Genomic DNA, 16,447 nt, shown 5'->3' on the forward strand with positions numbered 1-16,447 from the left:
GTTTGATTAACTGGTTTAATAACAAATTTGTTGTCAAAATGTAGAGCATTTAAGATTTTTTTTGCTATTAATAGAATTTGTCAAATTTTCTAAGACAAACACAACATCTGGTCTAAACTTATATTTAAGATGAACTAACTCAGCTAAAGCTAGGGACTTTTCCCTACCCTGAATGTTCTAGCTTAGGACTCTCATTTATCAAACATGGCTTTCATTAATGCGTGCACTTTAGTCACACCATATCCATAGCGAGATCATGCACTCGATTCTAAGGGGTTGACTCAACCCATTCATCATACTTCATTTTGATGCTTATTGCTATTACAATTACAACCCCATGCATTAGTTACAACATTTAAACAAGGAAAAAGTTGTAAATTATACAAATACATAAAATAGGATAATGTTTGAATATATGCAATAATTACCAACCAAGGCTCCGATGGAAGGCAAGACACGACATGTAGAAACCATTTAATGCCCAGGCCAGTTGGAACACCACCAGCCGAACAACTTCAAATTACGGCAACCACACCAAAGGATATGATATGAAGGTGGGAAAAAGCGCGGCACAACACCAACATACAAAAGGTACACAATTCATACGATTACAGTTCTAATATACTATAGCCACCAGGTACAGAATATGTAAGAATCCAAATAGTGAAAGAGTCACTAGTGTCCCGCAGCGGATGTCAAGCACTCGAATCCAGAGCGGATGGCTAAGCATTGGATTCAGCATAAAGGGAGTAACCAACACAAGCACAGGACAATATAAGAACGAGATACACCTAAATGAGAAAAGACAAACTTTATCTAGACCCAACCATATTTACCAATCAGAAAAGAAATAAAAATAGTTATTAAACAAGACCACAATTTATAAACAAAAAGAAGGGGAATTGGGGATACATCATATAATCGAAAAGAAATGGCAAGATCTTTCCTAAGAGGGTCCATAAAGTACAATAGCAATCAAGATATAGTCCATTGCCTAACAAAATCCACTCAAAGTATAATAAATGAATATAGTGCAACATAATATTAGCAAGGAAACAAAAGATTAGCAAATGCCAAGAGGTATTGCATAAAAAAACCATGAATTACAGTAGAATGGATTGATATCCAGAATGGCAAAGCAAGGTGTATATTGTTGATCTTTGTCAGCTAAAGATAAGCCAAAGATAATACACGGAGCAAAAATTATTTACATGTATAAGCGAGCAACAAATCCCAACATAGGTAAGGCCATATATAGAGGTAATAGTCCATATATAATATGAAAATGGAGGGGCAACTAATAGAAGGCAAATGAATATTAAAATTGAAATAAACAGATGAGTCATGTAATCCATGGGGAGAGCACCAAGGGTAGTACACATAATAGCATAAAATGAGCCATATGCCCTAAGCAACCGAATTATTGGACATGGAAAAGACTCTCAATAAGGAAACCCTCTTGGGTACATAAAGCATACTAATAATAAAACCCATGCAAGGAGAAGTTTCAGTGTTATAGCAAAGGTTAGAAATGTAGACAAAAGTTGTCCAATAGTAAGAATTGGCTTTAAAAAGTTTTACATGCAAAAGAAAGTCAACCCAAGGAGGTAAATATAAGCAAATTAGTTCACAATCATGGGAGCAGGGGAATTAAGGCACCATAAGAAGTGCATGATATAACATCTTCCTAGAAACCAAGCCTAAGCTTGAAAATATGAAAAGACATTATGAAGGCAATTAAGGCACCATTTGTGAATATATCTAAAAGTAATTAAATTGATGCACTAGTAATCGCCAAATTGCATAATAAAACCAACATTGATGGTTGACAAAATAGTAACTATTCACACAACATGACTTCCGGATAATAATCCAAAATTCACAAATACCAAAATTGGACATACCCAAACAAGAAACCCGTCAAAGATTTTAAATCACACATCAAAAATACGCAAGAATCAAACTGAGATACTCAAATGAGATGCACAATCCAACATTAAAAGCAATAGCAATTCGTATGAGTAGCCTAAGCAGCAATTTCACCAAGTATAGTAGAGAGATAATAGTATGCATATAGAATAAACAATAATAATCCGAGAACAACAAATTTGGGAAAATTTTAAGTTCCAAGAATAAAAAAGAAATGCCCTTGCAGAGTGGGAAAACCCGGGGGGAGGAACTTTGTTTCATTAAGAAGAGGGGAAGAAAACTTACCTAGAAGCCGCATCCTTCTCCTGAGAAAGATTGAAGATGAAGGTCTTCAGATTCTACTAACTTCGATCTCCAAATAAAAAACAACAGTTTGAATTCTATGAAAAGTCCTGTTGATTTTGTGGCATAACAAAAAAACCTTCAATTTTAGTAGATCCATGAACGTTAATTTCTTAAATTAATGATTCGGAAACAGGTGAATTTGAAGGTGAGTCGGGTTAGCGCCAGGGGTTGTACTGTGAACCTCTGAATCGAAGTTCTAGTAGCGAGGGGTTTCGAGTTAAGCTTATGGATGACATTATCATGGAGTTAAGCTTATGGATGACATTATCATCATAAAGGATATGAACAAACGACGACGAGGACCGTCGAGAAGCAATGGAGTTTCTGAGTAAGGTGTGTTCTCAGTGAGTCGATATCAGATTAGGACATTAAGGTGGACGATTAAAGGCATAAGTTGTTTTGGATAGGGGAGGCGGCAATGAAAAGCTAGGTAATGCGTTGCGGCGGTGCTTCAGTGCTCTTGGGTGGGGGTTCTTTTTTCTCTCTTTTTTTTCTCTTTATTTCTCCAGGGTTTCCTTCGCATAAGCGTTTGGTATGTGTAGGGAGCCCCACTTTATCTATTTGATAAACACATTATGTATGTCAAATGGCACTATTGTAAATAAATATTCTTAAATTGTGTGCAAATTGATATAAAAAATATTATAATAACTGTTTGGCCACATGTGATGAAAGACATCGGAGTTAACGTTGTTAACTCGATCTTCCTCCCATCTTCTTCTTCCTCTTACCAGTTATCACCTTCTTCTTCTTCCTCCCATTTTCTTCTTTCTCTTACTACCTTCATCTTCTTCCTCCTACCCTTACCACCTTCATCTTGTTCAAGCCCCTTTAAATTCGCTAAGACCAACACCCACCTACACAAACAGATTGAACACCACCATTTTCGGTGGCTTACGAAATTCCTATGAAAACATTGTGAAATTTAGGGCATGGTTAACTCTAAAGGGTAGGGTATGTCATCTACTTCCAATTTTCCATTGCAGCATGTAATTTCACCATCGAAGCTCTTCAAATTTGTGTGATGGAGGAGAGAGAATATCAATGTTAATGGAGTATCTCAAGAATGGCGTTAACAAAAGGTTTTTGAACGATGGCGTCAAATTTGAAATTTTTTTATCCATTATGAAATAAGTAATATGATACTCCCTTTGTCCATGTCGTTTATTTTATATGATATTTTACATAACTTTAATAATCTATTTTCAAATTTTTCATCTAAGATATTATAATTAATTTGTAATTTTCATTGATCTAATATTTACTTGATAAAATCATAACATAATTTTTATTTTTTTATTTAGCATCACAAATTATCTTTTTTATTGTTTTTTAATACTTACGTGACATTTGAATTTAAACTCATAGAATTTAATTCGTTGATTTTGCTTATGTGGCAATTTCATTGGCTGAAATCTCCTATTAACCTACGTACCACTCTAAAATCTCTTAAAAAAACCTTTCATATATATTTGACTTGTATCTTTGACCATCAAAATCTTTAATTATATATAACAAAAATCGTAAAAATTTGATATTATAAAACTATATATTGAGACAAATCTAATAATATCTCACATGACTATATTTTCTATATATATTAATGTGAATTTTTGGTCAAAATTTTAAAGTTTGACTATAAATAGTCAAAACGGAACTATCAAATTGAATTTGAGGGAGTACTTAGATAAGGTGAACTTTTTTTTTTTTCTTGAAATAACGATAAGGTGAACTAATGGTAGCTTAATGTTAAAAAAATGATAAGTTTACCTTCAATGTGTCAGACTTACCCAATTTAATTTTACAAAATACTTTAATTATTTTAATTTTTAAAATATTTGTCAAGATAATTTATTGGTTTGGATTTTTTTTTAAAAAAAAAATATATTTATTTGTTTAAATGACCTTTTCCCATTTCCAAATATCTCCTCTAGATTTCTCTAAAATTAATGTGCTCCACAACATAAATTTAAGTAATATAAGAACACAATCGTACCACAGGTACCATATACAAAACCAAACAAGATTGCAGCTTTCATGTCACCTTTACAACTAATTATGTAAAAACATATAGAATATATTTGTGTAAAACATAAATTAAGTAGCTAGGTTCTAACCATGTTGATGAGGCCAAAGCATTGTTAATCAACCACCAAAGGATTCGCCAGTGGTATATTACTGTCCATTCACCCAACACCACTTTTAAAGTGCCACTTTTTAGATTATATCAAACAATTTTGTTTTCGTTCTCCAAGTATACAACATCACAATCATAGGAATAAAATGTATAGTAATTGAGTGAATTTCTTCCAAACTCTTCTTTAAGGGACTATAAATAATAGGGTGAACCATCGTCGTAGTGATCACTTTCGTGCACACAATTGTCCAAGTGCTCTTGTTATATCATCGAGTTCCCATACATTCAATATGGAGATGGAAGGTTCAAACTTAGTAATATATGCATATTTCGCCAACCTAAGTCTCTCGTAGCACACTCCTAGGGTGCATAAAGAAGGTGGGAACAACAACTTGATCAGGCGATACCTCGAAATATCATTTCTATATGGATCAATCACTAGAATACTGTCATATAATAGCCAATGCAGCTTGTTGTTCATAGTTATAGAATTGTAGGAGAAAAGAAGTAAGGTTAAGATCAAACTTCATGGGTGTGCGATGTGTGCTCCATTTACCACTCTCAAAAGAAAAATACTTGATTTTGATATGATGCTTACAAATTTAAAACCTCCTTCACCCATAACGCTACTAATGCCCTCTAAATTTCCAACACATTGCTTTTAGATTGCCTCCATCATTATTGTAGTTAATAGGTATTTCAATTTGGACATATTTTCTAGTAATTGGATTGCAAATGTAGTAATAAAGTTTCTTATTTAGACGAATATATTGAATATGATTACAATAAATCAAGAGATCAGAGTAGGAACCAACTACATTGAGCTTGTATTTGTGGTCACAAAAGGGAGAAAATCGAGGTCAAATGGGGGATTTTGGGATTGGAAAAACGGGTGATGGGATATTAGGGAGGTTTTATGATGGTTTACGATGTAAAGGGTGAAAGGAAGAACTTCGAAGAAACAAGGCCAAGGAAGATGGGTTGATAGATTATGTTGTTCCATCGCTTTGAAACACTTCGACATCGAGCCAAAAGTTTCCATGTGTAATCCCCCATATTTTCCTTAGTAAATAATAATTATATTTTTATATATACAAATATTTTATAATAATTCTATAATTGTTTGAATAATTTTTCTTTTGGAAAGATTTGACAAAAATAAAAACAAGAAAACCATAAACCCATATTACCATTTTAACTAAGTAAATTACCCCTTTATTTCTCCTCATTCACATTTTAATTAAGGAAACTTGCTCCTTATTTCCCCTCTCAAAACCTCCTATAAACTTCTACTGCTTTCCCTTGCCTTCCCCTTCACTCACGACACTCAGACAAAAAAAAAAAATTCCGCTGCTGATTTCTGAAACTAGCCTTAACGTTTGAACACGTGGCGGTAGCACTCTAATAATTCTCTTACAGGTTTTACAGGTTATACAGGTTTCACAGGTTTTTACAGGTTTTCTTTTAGAGAGAATTATTGGGGTGTTACAAAGTGGTATCAGAGCTTAGATTTGATCTAATTACCACTAAAGCCAATTAGTATGTCTTAGGTGCCTAACTAATCAATTAAGGATTTTGTTTTTAAAAGTCAAAAATGATTTTAAATTTTAACTGTGTTTGAATTAATTGTTTTAAATGTTTAACTTTGAAGCTTAAATTATTTATTTGGTGAGATTTGGGTAGAATTAGAAAGGGCATGCATGCATATTGATTATCTTGCATTTATTTAATTATTTTGCAAGCTGCTTAGTTAATAAATTGTGTGATGGTGTTCTAATTGAAATTCTTTCATGATGTGTTCGTGTTATGCTTTTCGAATGCTCGTTACTTTGGGATGACGTAGAGAAGAGATAAGTGACACAGTAATCATGTCTAAGGAGGAGAGAGACTCTAACAGTGAAGATACTCTAGAAACTATGGAAAGGATTCTAACTCTGAAGCTTGACCAATCGGAGGAAGGTTATCAGGACTTGCATGAGTTTAAAACGGCTGAGAACAAAAAGAATAAGATCAAAACTTACAAGAGAATTTTTCATGAGATGACTCTTATTTTCTCGGACGATGAAGATGACCTTGAATGGATGATTAGAGAACCTGCGGCTCCAAATGCTGGAAAGAGAACTACTAGGAATCCGAATCCGGTTTACAAGGCTATATATTGAAGATTCGGAAGATGAAAATGACCCTGATTTTGACATTAACATTTATAATGAGAAGAAAGACAAGTATTTTGATGTAGTCCCTTAAAGATTAGGCTTATTAGAATACAGCTAGTATTAGTAAGGTATTTGCTATCAATAATGGTTATTAGAACCTCATGTTATTTTGACATTGACTATTGGATTTTAATAAGTAGCTAGAGCTACGGAGTTATGGATTGAGATTAATACTTTTATTGGAGTTATAATAAGAGTGATTATTCTATTATAAGGATCCTAAGTCTGATTATATGTTTTATTCAAGACCAATATAAGTTTTGTGATTACATATAATTTTGAGGAAAAATTTCCTTGTTTATGATTAAGTTAAGTAAGAGTGGCGCGGGATGGGAATTATTTTTCTTAACTTTACTTAATCCTGCGTGTGGATTGTTCTATTATTATTTGATTTTGCTTGGGACGAAGGGGTGCAAAGACCAAAGTACCCTTTTGAACCAATTTATGTGATAAAATGTAATATTGTGATTGAATATATGCGTACGATGTTTGAATTCGGTTTAAGCTGGAGTGAATGCTTACCTCCTTTCAGGCATAAAATTAGAATGGCGAATAATGCTGCTTTAGCTGAGGCCATCCGCATGTTGGCTGAGAATTTGAATCAGAATCGAGCTGACCAACTTGATCCCCATGCTGAGATGTTCAAGAAGTTGGCTCAAGTTAGGCCACCAATTTTCAAGGGAGGTGCTGATCCAACTTTCCTGGAAAACTGGGTTCGAGAGTTTGATAAGCTGTTTGTGGCACTAAATTGTCTTGAGGGTATGAAAGTTGACCTAGCTGCTATGTACCTTAAGGATGAGGCTGATATCTGGTGGAGAGATAATGCCGAAATAATTAAGGCCAAACCAAACTTTGGGTGGGAAGTGTTTAAAACTGCATTGAGGGATAAGTTTTACCCCCCATTTTTGAAGAAATAGAAGGCTCAGGAGTTCCTTAACTTGGAGATGGGCCAAATGTCGATTTCGGAATACTATAATAAGTTTATGGGCCTTGCTAGGTTTGCCCCTGAGGTTGTCCCGACTGAAGAACTAAAGACTGAGAGGTTTGAACAAGGATTAACCAAATAGTTACAGAAAGACCTAGCTGGGAAAGTCTTTAAGACCCTAGATAAGGTATATGAGAGAGCTGCACACATGTACCATTTGAATTCTAGGGATGTGGGGAGAGTTCTAAGGTCGGAGAGAAGAGGAAGGACTTTGGGAACTCTGAAAACCAAGGTCACTTCAAGAAGTTTAAGGATGGGGGCTCATCTGAGAGGAATAATCAGAATGTTAGCAGATTTTCTAATGCTAATAATGGGGAGAGGGAGTTCAACTGCAAGAAGTGTAGGAGAAACCACCCTGGGAGAGACTGTGAGGGAAATTTGGTGACTTGTAGGTTCTGTAACAAGAGGGGGCATAAGGAGTATGAATGTTATACCAAACAGAACCAACTAGGAAATAGTGGGAATACTGGGAATACCCAACATAGGCCCAACAATTTTCATAACCAAGGAGGAAAGGATAATGGTCAGAATGGGAAGTTCGGGAATGGTAACAGTAATGGCAACCATAGACCTGGAAATGGCAATAACAACTCAGGCAATGGCAACAATGGTCACCAAGGGAAGAGCAACGCTCCCGGGCGCTTGCCTGTGATGAGCAAAGGAGAGGCTGAAAGGTCCTCAAATGTAGTCACTGGTACTTTTTCTATTCACTCTGTTTTTGTCAAAGCCTTGTTTGATTCTGGAGCAACTTACTCTTTCATCTCTACTTCTGTTGTACGCAAATTAAACTTATCTGAGTCGAGTCATGTCGATATGTCAGTCAGTCTGCCTACTGGCAAACTTGTTCATTGAAATAGGTTATTCAAAGGCTTGCCTTTGAAAATGGGAGAGGTTGTTTTTCCATCGAATCTTATTGAGTTTAAACTTGGGGGACTTCGATGTCATTTTGGGAATGGACTGTCTAAGCTTATACAAGGCCAAGATAGACTTTGAGATAGAGAGAGTGCACCTGAGTGATCCTTTGGGTAAGTCGTTGTCCTATAGACGTTTTGGAAGCCGAAAGGCATTGGGATCATACTTCTTTAAAGGTTAAGAAGTTGGTGAGTAAGGGGTATCCATTGTACTTTTGTTGTATCCAAGATTTGAGTAAGGGTGAGAATAGGCAGTTTGAGGACGTACCCATTGTGAAAGAATTTTTTTTAGATGTCTTTCCGGATGAGATTACGGGGATGCCACCTAAAAGGGAAGTTGAGTTTGCAGTCATGCCTTTTATGTTAACCAATGCACCTGCCATATTCATGGACCGGATGAACCGAGTGTTTCATGAATATTTAGATAAGTTTGTGGTTGTGTTCATTAATGACATATTGGTGTACTCGAGGAATGAGGAAACCATTCTGGAAACTCTTAGAAGTAACAAGCTGTATGTTAAGTTTTCAAAGTGTGAGTTCTGGTAGGAAAAGGTTGCTTTTCTAGGCACTACTTTTCTAAGGAGGGTGTACCAGTAGATCTTGTGAATCAAGGCGGTGAGTGAGTGGCCTACTTCTAAGAATGTGGCTAATGTTTGTAGTTTTGTGGGAATAGCAGGGTATTATAGAAGGTTGTTATAGACTTTGTGAAGATAGCAAAGGTCCTTTGGTCTAACCATGAATACGAAGAGGCTACTTGGGAGACCGAAGAAGAGATAAGAAAGAAATACCCTGAGTTATTTGACGAGGTGAGTTACGAGGGAATAACTCTTTTCTTTTAAGAGCGGTAGAATGCAGTGTGATTTCGCGTTTTTACCTCATTTATGTCATTTATTACCATAAGTTTGCATGATCTTGCTTATTACTACCAAGTATTGTTGTGTTTGCATGCTAATAAAGTACGTAAACTTTGGCTAAGTATGAGTTTATGGAGCATGAGCTCAGTTGTTAGGCATATATGATTGAGAAACAAGCAAATTACAGCAATACAAAACGTAATAGTTTTGAGAAATTATAGATTTTGGGTTAAGTTTCGGGGACGAAACTTCTTTTAAGAGGGGTAGATTGTAATCCCCCATATTTTCCTTAGTAAATAATAATTATATTTTTATATATACAAATATTTTATAATAATTCTATACTTGTTTGAATAATTTTTCTTTTGGAAAGATTTGACAAAAATAAAAACAAGAAAATCATAAACCCATATTACCATTTTCAATAAGTAAATTACCCCTTTATTTCTCCTCATTCACATTTTAATTAAGGAAACTTGCTCCTTATTTCCCCTCTCAAAACCTCCTATAAACTTCTACTGCTTTCCCTTGCCTTCCCCTTCACTCACGACACTCAGACAAAAAAAAAGAAAAAAAATTCCGCTGCTGATTTCTGAAACTAGCCTTAACGTTTGAACACGTGGCGGTTGCACTCTAATAATTCTCTTACAGGTTTTACAGGTTATATAGGTTTCACAGGTTTTTACAGGTTTTCTTTTAGAGAGAATTATTGGGGTGTTACACCATGAGTCTATTTTGACAAGATCAAGAACAATATGTCATCACCAAGTTCCTCTATTTGAGAAACAACATTGCTTTCGTTATTATTGTTGTTATTGTCATTGTTGTGTCTCGTGCGATTCTTATGTTGTTTGATGATTTTCTGAGTGGTTTTGTTGGAGTTTTTCATGGAGAGATTTGGACAGAGAAGGAGATTGTTTAGGATCGTCAAGAAGAAGATTCAGAGCATTCATGATGTTGTTCTTCTTGTTGTGTTGATCTAGAGAACTTTGTTTGAAGGTGTGTATAACATTGATGAAGTGATGTTGTAGTTATCAATTTACATACTTTATATGGGATTCTTCTGATATATGTTATTTTAACTGAAAAAGATAACAATCTAATATAGGATTATAAAATTAGATTACCAAAATAAGCAAAAACTAACCAATGAATTTTTAGAATTAAATTATAATTTTTTTTTAAAAAATATTATCTTAATATCACAAATTTTAAAATTATCTTAATATTATCTTATAATTTTAGAATTAAATTTAAAATTATGTCCAAAAAAATTTGTATATCTTTTTTTTTTTTGACAAAAAAATCTTTATATGTTTTACAAATAGGATTTTGATCAAAATGTCAAGGGTATAATTTATTTCAAAATTTTACTTTATAATATTCAAGCATCACATTATTCAATGATGAGGGCGTAGATAAACCATTACTTGAACTAATAATTATTCCTCAAAAGACAAAAAAAAAAAAAAAAAAAAACTTGAACGGATAAATTTCTAAGAGTTATGGCATGAGTGAAAATGAGAATAAATGATCCAATTTATTTTCTGGGATTAATGAAGCTTTCACCAATTCTACGTGGACAATATGGTGGGAATAAATTTTTAAACCGACGTAAATAGGGAATTATTTTACATTTAAACAATTTATAGGGAAATCGACTGACTTAAGGATAGTTTTATACTCTTTTTTTAATGGTCAAATTTTGTTATTCAAAGTTGGAATTGATGGTAATAACGGTATGATAAGGTTAGTTTTCATTTTTACTCTTATTTTCTTAAAAAAAATTAAAATTAATTAAAATTAGAGTTACAGGTTTCTGGGTGAATGTTAGTGGTTTTGAATATTTTGAGTGAGTAAAGGGTTTTTTCGGGATGGGTTGGTGGTTTGGTTGATTTTGTGGTAATTTGGGATGGTTTCCAGGGTGGGTTTCAGGTAGGTGATATGTGGATTGTAAAATCCGGGTGTAGGTGGTGGTCGGTGGTTTTGAGGGGTGTAGGTGGGAACGGTTTTGGGGTTGTGAAAATTGGGTGTGGGTAGGTGGTTTTGAGGGGTGAAGGTGGGTTAGGTGGTGGTTGGTGGGGAGGTGGTGGGTTTGGGCGGTGGTGGGGAGGTTACAGATTTGGGCAATGGCAAAGAGGTTGCTTTGGGCGGTGGTTGGGGAGGTGTCGGGCTTGGGAGGTGATGGGTTTGGGTGGTGGTTGGGGAGGTCACGGGTTTGGGCGGTGGTGAGGAGGCGTCGGGTTTGGGTTTTTCAAAATTGTTGTGGAGGGTATATATGTAACTCCATCATTTGTTAACTATAATTAACTATAGTTAGGCTAATAATTATGTTTAAATGTTAGAAATGCCATGATTGACTTAGTAACAATAGTACAACGCAAGATTGTCAAAGATAATGATTTTTTTTTCATTTTACCAAAGAGAAAAAGAAAAAAACTTAGTGTTATAAAAAAAGATTTCCCTTTAGAATTTAAAAGGAGGAAAAAAAAATGTTAAATGAGCAGAAAATACCCTAGTACACCCAAGTGTATATAAAATTTTTTTATTGGCTTGGGAATTGAAATTCGAAAATCATAAATTTTTGTACTTTGATTAAATTATATTAGTTTTTACTTCATCCGCTTTTTTCTAATTGTCACACACACTTCATAGAAATTAGAAAGTGGAATTCGTTGGGTTCAACATGTTTTCAAGTAATCCTTCTAATTACCAAACTCACTCTATAACTTTATCCCTACCAAAGTACCGATAACTCAAACACCAACTCAACATTCACCTCCACCACCACATTTCGCCGCCGCCATCACCACCACTATTTAGGGTAAAAATACCTTGCCACATGGATCGATTAAAGGCCAATAAGTGGCTTAATCAGTAGTTGACACATGACATCCAAATTATATATAAGTGGCCAATCAAAGCATGACACATGGCAGTAGAAATATGCATAGTGATGATGAAAGGCACAAAGTCCATAAAAAGCGACCTAGCCCCGTATAGCGGCGCAACTTGAGGCGTGTGTCACTTATATATAAGGATAGGTGTGTCATACCCTGTATTTTTATGCATTTTATATGTTAATTTAATAATTATAAAATGTATTTTCAAAAATTAATTAGCTTCTTTATTATTTCAAAAATGGGGCAAAAAATAATTTAAAATATATTGTGATTTTAAATTAAATATGGTTTACTTGGTAATTTTTAGTAGTAAGTTTTTTGTACTTCTTAAATTAAATTAAAGGAGAGGGGCAAACTTATTTTTTCTTTCATTAATGGCAGAATTGTAGCTCTAAATAACTTAGAATTGAGAGAGCTATAAATACCCACTTTATAAACAATTTCACACTTTTCCCTAGCGTAATTTTCTCTTCTTAGTTCCCAACCGACCGATTAACCCTTCTCCATATCATTCAAATAAGCCACCACCACTGCACCGCTGGCAGCAGCAGATCATCAGCGGCAGCGATTGACTGCCTTCTCCCATTTGTGCGTGTGTTACAAAAAACAATTTATCTTATTTAAATCAAACTAATGATTTTTAATTTTTTTTAATAGTTATTAACTATTATTCATTATTATTATTATTATTATTATTATTATTATTTTTATTTTTAATTTTTTTTATTTTTTATTATTATTACTATAAATATCTCAAAAAAGACAAAATCTTACAACCTACAAAAAAATTAGTGGGAAGCCGAGATACAATCTGCCCCCCCACTCCTCTAAGTATAGCAAATCCTATTCTTGTGAAGATATGAACAACAACACGTGCCCCAATATCTTGAGTCTTCGAGAACTTCTGGATCCGCTTCAGCAATGCAACCGCTTCCTTCTCTAATTCCTCAAGTGTAGAGAAAGAGAAAGGAAGGAAGCCATATCCAATTGCCCGACAACTGGATTCGTACTTGACCCCTTTTCGATGAGCCGCATCAGCCACAACCCGTCCAGGAACAAAGTCAGATAACCCAGACTGTGTCAAAGGAGAAGACCCTGTCAAGTCAACACAGACATTGAGACCACGATCCCAAGAATATATTATTATTATTATTATTATTATTATTATTATTATTATTATTATTATTATTATTATTATTATTATTATTATTATTATCATTATTATTAACAAAAACCTACACAGTCAATCAATTTACAAGATATTAGTGGGGATCCGAGACACAATCTGGGCCCCCACACCTCTAGCTATAGCGAACCCGATTCTGTTGAAGACGTGAGCAGCCGTACGAGCACCTATATCCTGAGTCCGTGCGAATGCCTGAACCTACTTCAGCAACGCAACAACATCCTTTTCTAATTCCCCCAATGAAGAAAAGGAAAAGGGAAGAAAACCATAGCCAATAGCCCTACAACACGCTCCTTACTTATCCCGCTTCCTCTGAGTAGCAACCGACACAACACGACCAGGAACAAAGTCAGACAACCCTGATTGTGTTAAAGGAGAAGACCCCGTCAAGTCAACACACACATCAAGGCCTCTATCCTAAGAATAAAACAACACATCTGCAGGTCGAGGATCCCCATCGTTTCCTTCAGTCAACCCAACATTAACTTCCTTTCGAGCGGAAATCCCGAACCGAAAACAAATATTAACAAGGGTATCGCGAACAACATTATTTCGATGTTTAATACCCACCATCCCAGCACAAGAGACTACATGATCCCCAAAAATATCCCCATCAAAAACCCTTGAGCAAGCAGAACACAGTGTCAAAACGGAGAACAAAGGAACACCCAATCTGTAGCAAAGAATAAAACGGTAAGCCTTACCATTCATAGTCTGACCCAACCCTGATATTGGGACCGCCCGCAACCAGAAAGAAATGTGATCCCCCTTCTGGGATTTCCATAAGGCATCCTAACGCAGAGATAAGGAGAAAGTAGATGTTGTAGAAGCAGTAACCTTTGTGAAATATATATCTGCCAATTTCTTCATGAGTTTGGGGGTAGCGATCTCACTAGGGTTACGCATAAGGTCATTCTCTACAGTCCTATTATTATTATTATTATTATTATTATTATTATTATTATTATTATTATTATTATTATTATTATTATAATAAAACAGACAAAGTCATACAACCTATAATAAATTAGTGGGAAGTCGAGATACACTCTAGGCCCCCACTCCTCTAGCTATAGAAAATCTTATCCTAGTGGAAACATGAGCAGCAGCTTGTGCCCCAATATTCTGAATCGTCGCGAACTTCTGAACCCGCTTTAGCAACGCAACAGCCTCCTTGTCTGATTCCCCAAGTGAACAAAAGGAGAAGGGAAGGAATCCATATCTAATTGCTCGACAACTAGATTCATATTTGACCCGTTTTCGATGAGCCTCATCAGCCACAACCCGTCCAGGAACAAAGTCAGATAGCCCAGACTGTGTCAAAGGAGAAGACTCTGTCAAATCAACACAGACATCACGACCACGATGTTAGGAATAAAGTAACACATCTGCAGGTCTAAGGGCCCTGTCGTTCCCTCTAGACAATCCCATGTCAACCTATTTTCTCACTGAAATCCCAGACCTATAGCAAACATCAAGGGTATCTCGAACAAAATTATGCCGATATTTAATACCCATAATTCCAGCACATGACACTGCATGATCACCGAAAATGTCCCCAGTAAAAACCTTGGAACAAGTAGAGCTCGACGTCGAGACAGTGATTGATGGAACACCCAACCGGTAGCACAACACACATCGGTAAGTTTTTGCGTTCATCGTCTGACCCAACCCTGAAATAGGAATTGCCCAAATCCAAGCAGAGGTATGATCTCCCTGTTGCGATCTCCACAATGCTGATTGTCAAGGAGTTAAAGAAAAGGTGGGTTCTGCAGAAGCAATAACCTTTGTGAAATATATATATGCCAATTTCTTCATGAGTTTAGGGGCAGCGACCTCACTAGGATTACTCAAAATGTCAGACTCCACCATTCTATTAAGCAGACTCAACGCATTCTCAAAGGCTCGACCAAGACCAACAATGCCAGCATGCCGTAGAAGCTTTGTCTGCAACCCAGCAGACTATAACGGAGAAGCAAGAAAAGCATAATGACGAACATCACCTACGGAATAACACCAAGCCCTCCAATTGCAAATGGTAAGGTGGCAAGCCGCCACTACCAATCGCCAAACCCAAGCTCCAAAGCAGTAACAATACACTCCAAGGAAGATCAAAGAGCCCCATCAAATGTGCGCTGAGCCGCATCAAAAGTACTAGGAGGACAAGTACGCAAAGCAAAGTAGAGTTTGGAAACTCCGGTACATGCCCTAAGCAACAACAGCTCGCACTAAGGATCATCGAGCTTAGCAACCCTATCCATAAGCGCAATGGTCTAGGTCACCCTCTGCATCACAAGTTCACCACTAAAACTAGAATTGGAACTAGCGGAACCACCAAGCAACTTAACACCATGCAAAAGTCGAGCAATATTAAGTGGAAATACACCCACAAGCCTGCTTCAAGGGTAATCTAAAGGCCTAGAAGGAGGAGGCTGCTCAGACTCAAACCGAGCTTGAGAAAGCTTAGAAGCTACTTGCATTCCAGATCTATACCCAAGCCGAATATGACGACGGTTATGAGAATGGGTTTAATGTAGGTCGGCGTCTGGCATTCCATGCTGATCCTTACATTGACTGGGATCAAGTGGAGGTCTGGGCTTCGAGCGAGAAGGATGTTCACCTGGCCACTGCTAGGTTGACGTTGAGGCTCGAGAAAGAAAAGATGCTAAGAAAAAAGAGAAAGAAGCAGCTCAGAAGAAGGAGTCTGAGAAAGCTCTTGCTCAGCATGCGTCGTCCTCTGCTAGTGCTGAAGCTTGAGGTGGCCAAGATGCAACTGTTCCTCAGCCTAGTCCCGCGAATGCTGAAGCATAAGAACTCGGGCAGTCGTCTACAGAGTCTTGCGGATCAACTTTCTCTTAATTTTAGAATATGCCGCATCTATTTTTGCCTTTTGAACCTTTTTGTGCTTCAGCTTGCCTTGATGTACAAACTTCTTTACTTGCTTTTGAATTTCAAGTAGTTGTACTTAGTTCGGCAGCTGT

At 36.1% G+C, this 16,447-nt stretch overlaps 1 long non-coding RNA gene across 1 annotated transcript; it reads right to left on the minus strand.

Annotated features, from left to right (window-relative positions):
* Positions 1-262: 262 nt before the first annotated feature.
* Positions 263-3,123, minus strand: LOC110737918. Its single transcript, XR_002514517.1, has 2 exons — positions 2,215-3,123; positions 263-791 (listed from the first exon to the last, which is right to left on the minus strand). It is a non-coding gene; the product is annotated as an uncharacterized LOC110737918 (long non-coding RNA).
* Between the last annotated feature and the right edge of the window lie 13,324 nt (positions 3,124-16,447).

This window comes from Chenopodium quinoa, unplaced genomic scaffold (genome assembly GCF_001683475.1).
Source record: "Chenopodium quinoa cultivar QQ74 unplaced genomic scaffold, ASM168347v1, whole genome shotgun sequence".
Lineage (NCBI taxonomy): Eukaryota > Viridiplantae > Streptophyta > Magnoliopsida > Caryophyllales > Amaranthaceae > Chenopodium > Chenopodium quinoa.